Genomic DNA, 10,575 nt, shown 5'->3' on the forward strand with positions numbered 1-10,575 from the left:
AGTGACTCAACAGGGCCTACGTTCCATCCCATCCACCTTGATCAACATGTGAATGGTTCCTGAAGACTCCTCCACCCAGAAGAAACAAATGTCACGCGAGAGGTTCACATGTGTGGTTCCACTGGTGGAATGAACTTCTGTATCTGATCTGTGTAGTCCCTCATAACCAGTATACGGCTTGTCCCCTGATGAATCTTCTTTCCTAGTACTTGTTAGCTCATGGTTTACCGCTTTCTTCCATTATAAGGTGCTTTCTTTGAAGATATTTGTGTGCAGACGCTGCTGCTGTTACAGAACTTTTATCTATCTGGATCAGAGTACAAGGGGCTGATCAGCCTTTGATGTGTCTGCACATCGAGATATTCAAATGGGAGATCCACTCCCTCATAATGATATGCAATCACCTCTTTTAGGAAACTGGAGAAACAGTGGGAATTAATGAGAAATAGCTGTTCCACTCACTTCCAACAACCAGAGCGTAAAATTGGGCAGCATGGGAGCTGTGTGTGGCTCAGTGGACTAAGCCTCTGTTCCTGTAACCTGAAGGTCGCCAACTTGAGCCAAGCCTTGGAAAAACAGCCACGTGTCCTTAACCCCGAGCTACAAGCATGCCAGCAGTGACTGACCCCGTGCTGTAAACACCAAGCTTACGCTCACCTTTATGTGTGTCTCATGGAGAGCAAGATGTGGTAGGAAAACAGAGAATTTCTCCACAGGGACCAATGAAGTATCTCTATTATCAGGCTGCTGACCGCTGTCCCTAGTAGAGAGATAGCAGTTTGACTAATTGGTGTCTGGTAACTATCACGATCAAACTAGGAGTATAGGAAAGGTAAGAATAGGTCCAGGTTTTCTGTTTTGTGTTGCTGCAGTGATGTAAAAATGTACCAGCGACTAGTCGAATGTAGGATACTGACTCTTTTCCCGATGGACAGAGCTGATTTGTGAACACAAGCAAGCACTGGAGGAGGAAAACACTGTTTGGGTGAGACCATAAGGGGCGGGGGTGTAGCAAAGTGCTATGTGCTGTCACTGAATTGTCCAAAGCCAGCAGCCATAGCAGAGTGTTTGATCAGCAAAACCTGAAGGTTACAAATCATGCCAATAAGTTGGGTAACAGCCTCAGACAGTTGCTGGAATTGCTGCCGTTTGCTACACTGGACAACGCAGCAATGCCCCCTGGTTAGCCAGATCAGCTTTGAACTGCTCTGATTCCACACTACGTTCCTGGTCCTTCGCCACATCCACCACCTTCCCCCTTCAGTTGGCTTCTTGGAACAACTGTAAAGGTCAGATGCACAGAAACTCGAACGAAGAAGCACAGAATTGAGTAGCAAGTAAGTTGATTAAATAGTCAATACAGCTTGTTGAGCTCATGGACGTTTTTTGTCTCAACAAATTCTTGAATTATAATATTTTGATTCCCTTACTTTTCTGTACAGTTTATGTGCTATGACTCTCTGGTCCAGCAGGGGGAGTTGTAGTCACACGGTTGTGATCGGAGTGGGAGATTTATGCAACCTGTGATTCAAACTGTACTCTGCTCCAGCTCTCTGTAACAGGGTGGGGCAGGGAGATATATTTATATATTTACATATATAAAAAAAAATTCAGAAGAAACTGGATGCTTTGGATGTTTTCATCCTTGTCAACTGCACTTGAGTGCAATAGATACAATCGCGTGCAATTTGTCTTTGTTTTTTTATGTCTATATGTTTTTTTAAGCATGTATTTTTTGTATAATTCTTTAACGCCGCAAGGACTGCACCTAATTTCGTTGTACCCATTACAATGACAATAAAGATATTCTGATTCTGACAAGCAGAGTGCTTCTGAGGCTGTGTGTGTGTGTGTGTGTGTGTGTGTGTGTGTGTGTGTGTGTGTGAAACTACACTTCAGAAACAAAGTTGTGCAACCCACAACAACCATCATTTGTAATGGGCTTTACAGAAAACAAACCCAAAGTTGTTCAGAATAAGTGGACTGTGGGTGACATAAAAACATCAATATTCACAGGTCTCTGCACCCCACCCCATGTACCAAAACCACCCCGCATCCCCGTGTACCAAAACCGCCCCCATCCCCGTGTACCAAAACCGCCCCCACCCCATGTACCAAAACCACCCCCCCATCCCCATGTACCAAAACCACCCTGCATCCCCATGTACCAAAATCACCCCCACCCCATGTACCAAAACCACCCCCCTATCTCCGTGTACCAAAACCACCCCCCCATCCCCATGTACCAAAACCGCCCCCACCCCATGTACCAAAACCACCCTGCATCCCCGTGTACCAAAACCACTCCCCTATCCCATGCACCAAAACCACCCCCCTATCCCGTGTACCAAAACTGTCCCCACCCAATGCCCGTGTACCAAAACCACCCCTCCACCCTATGTACCAAAACTGTCCCCACCCAATGCCCGTGTACCAAAACCACCCCTCCCCCCACCCCATCCTCATGTACCAAAACCGCCCCCTCATTCCTGTGCACCAAAACCACCTTTTTGGACCAAGGATACAAAATATCTGTATCCTCTGGACAGAGCACGGTTAGTGTTGGTAATTAGAAAGAAAACGGGGCAATTGTTTCTAGGGATAGCTACATATAATAATATCATTAAGTAGAATTACAGAGTGCAGCATATAGATCTCTGTGATATATTGTCAATCATTAGACACATAAGGAAGATATAAAACTTCCTAAAACTACCTAGAAGGAAAGCAAACTGGAAGCAGGAAATAGCATGCAGAGCTTTGTACTGTACGTTGTGATCCTGGAACCATACAGGTTACCCATTCCAGTCACTTATACACCCCCCCAAAGATTGGCAGCACTTCATCTGAACCTGCCTCCGCCTCGCCTCAAGGAAGAGTCCCCCCCGAAAGTCTTCAGGAGTACATGTCCAAGTATACATGATGACAGTCCACCTGAATCTGCTTGAGGGATTGGACTGAGTTTTGGTGGGGGGGGTGTGATTTGTGTGTTGTGGGTGCACATGTGGGTGCGCGTGTGGGTGCCAGTGTGGGCACCCAGTTAGCAAACTGCCAGCTGAATTATTAAAGCATCAGTTAAAGATGTGTGTGCCACTGGCACCTGAATGCGTATGACCGCGTTTCACTGTTTTCAAATGTACTGACGAAATTCATGCAAGCAGGTTAGCACTAAATTAATCATTAACAAAAATCAGAAAATGACTGCTGGATGGTGTTGAGTAATTAGTTAGAGATGTGGTTATCTGTCAGAATTGTTTTCTTAGATCTCTGTAGATAGCCAGGTTGGGACTCCTTTTCCACAAGAGAATGATAGCCTCAGACTCATGTTTGTCCGGCGATTAACTTTCTCCCCAACCACTGACCACTGAAACTCACCCTGTCACTTCATCCTGAGCAGCGAATCAAATATGCACCTGATGTCACAGTCCAATGAGGCGATACGTGCAACATCCTGGTCAAATAGCAACAATATCACCCATAATTAATAATATCCTTGATGCCCATATTCCTGCAGATCCTACTGCATCCAGAATCCTTGCATAGGCTTTGTTACCTCATCGTAGTTGTAAAATATCATCTGGCCCTTTTCTGATGCACCATAGTACTTCACCCATCTTCTATGCGACAAAGAAGAGGCAAATTAACAACACTGTCCAGTTTTTAGCATCTCCAGGTAAACGTCAGCCACCCTTGCAGCTGTATCATCTTGGAGGCAACATGTTGTAATGATTTCGGCAACAGTGGTTAAAAAAAATCATCAAAAATCAAAGATCAGAGTTGAAACAGAAAGGCCAGAAAGGACCTTCACTCCATTGCTGAACACACTTTGAAGCCACATGCGTGTATTTCCATAAACCTTCCTAAAACTCCCACACTTCAGCTATTATTTCAACAACTGCTCTTCCTTCAGTCTTCTCAGCACGCAAACATTTCATCTGGATTCCTCCTAAAGCATTCCACGGCAGGTCACCCTCTTCAACGTGGCAGCTTCCCTAACACCCGAGTCATCATCAGTTATTAATGGTCCTCTGACTCCCAAAAGTCACTGCAGAAACATGTTCTTTCAGATTCAGTGTCCCTGACCTCACTGTGCACATGGTTTAAGTTCTTCCAAGAACAGGCGTTCAGCTTGCATAGAAGGGTATTGCAAGTTATTCTGAAGAAAGGTTCCGTGGTCTATCTAGCAGTCGTATTGTGCACCAAATGTAACTCACCTGCAAGTGTTGCTTACTTGGCATTTATACCAGTGTGAGCACTGTAGTATAATTATGATCCTCCTTGTGATCGAATCTGTTTCTTTGTTATGGATGGTCCATGTCTGACATGGACGGCCAGGGATAACTCAATGCCAGCGTTCAGATTCAGCAAGTCGTTCTTAAACACATTTCTCCAGCTATTTCCTTGTCCTACTATTCACAGCATGACACAACATTGAATCAGCAGACAGAAACCCCTTAGATATTCAGCGCCTACGCACAAACAACAGTTATAGTCTCTTTCTCTGCATCTTGCAGTTCTTTACCCTTGGTCTGGCGAGTGGTGAGCTTACAAGATGGCCGCACATATCACATGGAACCATATAACAGCTTTAGCCTGGAGGTTCCAACGTTCTTGATCAGGGCATGGTAGGCTGATCTTCTTTATGTACCCTCAAATGAAACATTCCTCTTCACAGATCTGTTTTATGTCAGAGGCCTCTCATGGAATATAAGGTGCTGCCTAATATCCTGCATGCATATTATCTGTAAGAATTCTAGCTCTTTTAATACAACAAACCTCAAAGTAGGGCTGATAATAGGGTGACTTTTTTCAGCATACAATATTATTTAAGGCATTAAGTTCTAAGGAAATAACAATAAGTATTCTGGGATTATCAGGTCCATTTAAATAGTAACAGAATAAAATAAATGTGTCAAAAAGAATTTATTCTCAATAGCATTATTTGGCACCAATGCAAAATACTCAGCACTCAAAAACAGAAATAAGGCTTCACCAGGTTCCCAGTCCTGTTCCTGTTCCTGTTCCTGTTCCTGGCCAGCTAGCTTTTAACAATATTGGCATTAAATGTGAAGGTTAAATCAGAAAAAAATTATTACCAACAATGCAAGATTGTTTAAAAACTGTATATTCAGTAGGACCCAAGGGCAAGGATCCAGGACCCCTAATACAGAGAATATTAAACCAAAATTGCAAAATGTATTATTTATGCACAGCTTTTGAAGTTTAATGCAACGTCATATAATATATTGTACTAACTGATGGAGAACATAGACCATGAAGGTAATTTTATAGTGTAGGTTGTTTTTCTTTTTATTTTATTGGTTTACAATCTCTGTATATAATCAAGAAAGTCTCTTTGACCTTAGGAACAATAACTGTACTTTTGTCATGTCATTCATCACAGTACAGCAGTTAATATTTTGGAAAAAGAGCAATATGTTCTTTTCGTCTTATATCTGAGACACGTATTGTTATGTGTATACCACAAAATAACACAGTGAAACCCCATTCAAACTAGTTTCATACGACCGAACAGACATAAAGAAAGGCAGTTTGTCATAAAATGCTGTCTATATATCTCCTTTAGTTACTAAGCAAAGATATAGATAAAAAGTAGTTAAAGAAATGTACTGTATCATACTGTCAGGCTTATTTATTGCGTTACCCTAGTGTCTCATAATGACCAGTTATCTCGCCCTGATTGCCCTTATGTGTTGTGCTAGTTGCCCTTAATATATAAAGACTTAGGGTCTGGTTGGCGAATCGAGCATTTATCCTGTTGTGGTCATCGTCAGTTTAGTGGCCCTGTTGTCATTGCTGACAGTGGTGTCGGTGGCTTCCTTGTAACCCAGCGTACTGGCCAGTAAACCTCTTGACCTAATATTTGCATCCTGTTCTGCCTTTGCCTGGGTCACTTAGGCCTCATGTATATTTTTTTATACAGTGATCATCAAAATCAGCTCTGTTCTGTGCCCCCAAAGCAAGCACCTGATTTGGATTTGCAGTTGTACATGCCACAATTCCTTCTGAAAAACAATATTTTATTTATTTTACATTATTGTATGTGTCATTAGATTGATTTGTTGGTTGCTCAATTGTCAAGTGTGGGGTTTGATGGGTAGAGAGGCTGCATACAGTATATAGAGGCATCACAGTAGAAGACACTCTATTGATTCTTCAGTGGAGGCAGTGAGGGACAACCTATGACTACTGGCTATAATGTTTGCGTCACAGTGGAGCAGAATTTTTGTGCAAGTTACGCATAGTCAGGCTTACACTGCAGCTATAACAAAGGCAAATGAAGTGTTTTAAATCAAATGTTTCAAGAAGACACCCTAGCACCACATTGATAAAACCAAGAACACAGATAATCTGTAGCTAAAACACTGTAACATCAGGAAATGCAGACTTGCGTCAGTGAAGACTGGAATTATATGAAATGCACCACTAGTAAAAACATCCTGGAAAAGAACACCTTATTGAATACATTTCCAGAGAACGTTCCCTTAAAATGAGCCATGGCAGTAAATACGACAAACTACAAATAAGTGGGGTTCTAAGTTCCAAATAATTCTCTTGCAATAACTGTAGTGTTTATGGCTAAAATACAGATGCGTTTTTTTTTCTTCAAGGACTGAATATGAAATATGAAATATGAAAATTGAATTTTTTTCAATAAATATTAACTATTAAAGTACTTAACAGATGAGCTATTGCATGTATTTCTACATTTCTAATTTCTTCTTGTGGTGAATCATTGTTTCCACCCAGCAGTGAGATATTTAAACATTTCTGAGTATACTGTATATTGAATTAGCAATGCAGACTGTCTGTGAGATCCAAATAGAGTAACTGCAAAGTCATACTGTCACACTGACAATGCTTAAAGAGACTAAAGTATTTTATTTCCTATGCAATAATTTTAGTATTAAGTACTTTTCAGATTTGCTTGTTGATTTTAGATTATTCTATTCTATCTATTATGCTCATCTAGAACCTTAGCGATCTGACGCAGATCCCAGAATGCATCACTGCATAGGTAGGGTACACTGTGCAAGTTGCAGGATACAAACTCACTGACAATCACAATTAGCGCAATTTCATGTACATGCATTTGGAATATCGGCCCCCATGAGGAAACCCCAGTTTGATCGTGGCAACCCTCACACACAGGTTGGTGCCAGAAACAGAGCATTACTCTGCAGATATGAGGCTACAATGCTACGGCTGATACAGTGTTTCCGTCATTTGTTTTTTGCAATAAATAGCCTACTTATGTTTATTTATAAAATCATTTAAGGTGCTTTTTCTTTCTGAAAAATGTAATTCATTTAGATTAGACACTTGATTTATACTCCTACAAACTTTAATACTGTATTTGTCTTAAAATATGATGTCATATAACAGAGCTTTCTCAATATATTGACTCAAAGCGTCATATGCAATAAGGCTTTGCAGGTGTGACAGGATCTTGCTGAATTGCATACAGTCTTAGCTGTGAGACTTTTATCTTCTATATACTGATCAATGAACCACAATGAACTATTGAATGAATCAAATACTAATTACATATAATTAACATAAGGTAAATGGCTCATTTGTATATTGCCTATAGCAATATTTTTCCATTGAGCTAGGTAAGTTGAGCTGAGTGGTATAAAGCAGCAATTGATGATTTTTGTAAATTTATACATGATAAGTATATCACTATGTGTATCACTACATCATACTACCGCATACAAGTTTTTTTTTGTACTTTTTTGTAAGATAATTGCAATATAAGCATGTAATTTTTCTTGTAATTGAGACACTACAAAAGAGAGGATACACTTCCATCAAACAAGTTTTTTTCCAGCTGTGATTTTTAATTTTTCCGTAATCACAGTTTGCGGTACATTGGCATAAATATTTGAATATTTTTTTATAGATTCTCATTTTTTTAAAGAATGTTCCGTACACATTTTGGATAATTTAAAGCTAACATATGTTTAAATTGGATAATGAATAGACCATGGTATATGATGTTGATTACATGTGATGAAAATTCATTTACGCCATATAAGTAATCACATTACAGATGTTGCACTGATATGAATATATAGTTTGCATATAAACTTTCTGGTAATGACTGATGGGAAGTGATGGTAAGCACAAACGCTAGGTCTAGCGAATGAGAACAAAAAAAATCTTTAGGGTAGGAACCTGAGTTCAATCCAAAGTCAGGAAGCGATCCATGGCTAAGCTAACAATTCCTTACATATATATATATATATATTTACAGTACCAGTCAAAGGTTTGGACACACCTGACCACAGAAAGGTTTATGTGTACTATTTTCCATATTTTAGAAACTATAAAATAACATATATGGAATTATACACTGACCAAAGAACTATTAAGCAAAAAAATTTTGTTCAGACAGGGGTGCTCTGTGGGTTGAGACTCAGAAGGTTGTTGGTTCAAATTCCGTGGTTGGGAGAGTCATGCCACCGTTGGGCCCTTGAACAAGGCCCTGAACCCCAATTGCTTCAGCGACTGACTGACCCAACTGTCTCCTCTAAACCATTTTCATGGGATGCTTTTCCAGCTGTCCTGAAGGAGTTCCCACATATGCCCACTCTCTGGTCAAATTCCTCCAAAACCATTCCTACTGTGTTTAGGTCAGGTGACCAGGTCATGTGATGCAACACTATCACTCACCTTTGTAGGTGGTTTGGCGTGTCCATACTTTTGACTGGTACTGTGTGTGTAGTGTATGTGTGTCTATATATACATATATAATAGACACACAAACATTCTTTTGACATTTGAAATTGATTTTAAAATTATTTTCTTTTTTAAAGATTTTGTAGATATATACAATTGCATTCACAAAGATTTTTCACAGTTTTAAGTTAGCAAGCTGCCTGTTACAATCATATTCCCACTTATCTAAAACCCCAGTCATGCCATATTTTGGTACTTTAAAGTAAAGTAATATATACTTATGTAATATTAGCATTGTATACTGGGTATATAGTTACATTATTATGGAAAAAAGCATAAAAGATGCCATGACTGTGGTCAGCATTCACTATGTCTGAGTGTGATGTGTCACACCCTACAAATGCATTGGCTGTATATGTCATATGTACTGTACTCAGTGACAAAAAAAGTTAAGTACCCAGACAGAGCGGTGGAAATGAAACGAATCTGCACGTGGTGAAAGGCCATGAGTTGGCAGTATGGACACACTGCTGGTCCCATGTCAGTAGGGTGTGGCACTCCCTGCCCCCCCCCCCCCCCCCCGGGCCTGGATGCATGTGGTGTTACGGTATGGAAGGCAGTCGTACAGCTGTTGTATCTCTCCTGCGGCAAGTCGGACCACAGCTGTTGTAACTGGCCCTGGAGATCCTGTAGACTGGCACTAGGGGGACACACTGGCATAAAACTAATATTTTATGTTAAATGTGGGGGGGGTGTCCAAACGAATAATTATGAAATGTGAGGGGGACACGTCCCCCTCAGATTTAATGGCTGCGACGCCCATGGATACAAGTGCCATGTGTGGATGGGCATTGTCTTGTTGAAAGACTGTCGCAGGGTTCTGTCTCAGGAGGGGTAAGACATGCGGGCGCAGGATGTCACTGACGTAACACTGTGCCGTCAGGGTCCCCCGAATCACTACCAGAGATGACCTCAAGTCATACCCTATGGCTCCTCACACCATGATGTCATACCCTATGGCTCCCCACACTATGATGTCATACCCTATGGCTCCCTACACCGTGATGTCATACCCTATGGCTCCCCACACCGTGATGTCATACCCTATGGCTCCTCACACCGTGATGCCAGGAGTAACATCGGTGTGTCTCTCCACAACATTGGCAGGATTGGTCCTCTCCCCTCAGGGCCACCATATGCAGACACAACGGTCATCCATGATAATGCAGAACTGAGATTCATCGCTGAACATGGCACAACGTCACTCATCATCAGTCCATGCCTCTCAGTTACAGCACCACTCCAAACACACCCGTCTCTGCGCTGGTGTTAACGGAAGCCTACACAAGGGACCGTGAATCCATAGTCCAGTTAATGCCAGTCATCGAGACACGGTGCGAGACACGGGGTGTTGTAGACACCTGTGTCCGGATGGCAGGTGCAGATATCATGGGGTTCTGTAATGGCACAAAATACAACTATCCTCCTTTGGTGTGGTCTGTCTTGCGCGACCGGAACCTTCACAACGTGTGTGGGTGCCCTCACATGCCCATTGGCTCCAACATCAGGCGTCTGTGACATCTGCATACCGCACATGCCGGGCAATTGCACAATACGACCACCCAGCCTCATGCAAACCCACAATGCGACCCCTATTAAACTCCCACAAGTGCTGGTAATGCTGTCTAATGCATCTGCGAGGCGTCCTCTGGGTCCGGTGACTAGACACACCAGCTTCTTTCAAATCGAATTATCTAAATACCCATCGCTGGTCTGCATGTGTACCAAATTACATCCAAATCGGACCATTACTTCTGGGTGCTTAACTTTTTTTGTCACTCAGTGTATACACACACACACACACCCACA

The sequence above is a fragment of the Paramormyrops kingsleyae genome, chromosome 18 (assembly GCF_048594095.1).
Source record: "Paramormyrops kingsleyae isolate MSU_618 chromosome 18, PKINGS_0.4, whole genome shotgun sequence".
In the NCBI taxonomy this organism is placed as follows: domain Eukaryota; kingdom Metazoa; phylum Chordata; class Actinopteri; order Osteoglossiformes; family Mormyridae; genus Paramormyrops; species Paramormyrops kingsleyae.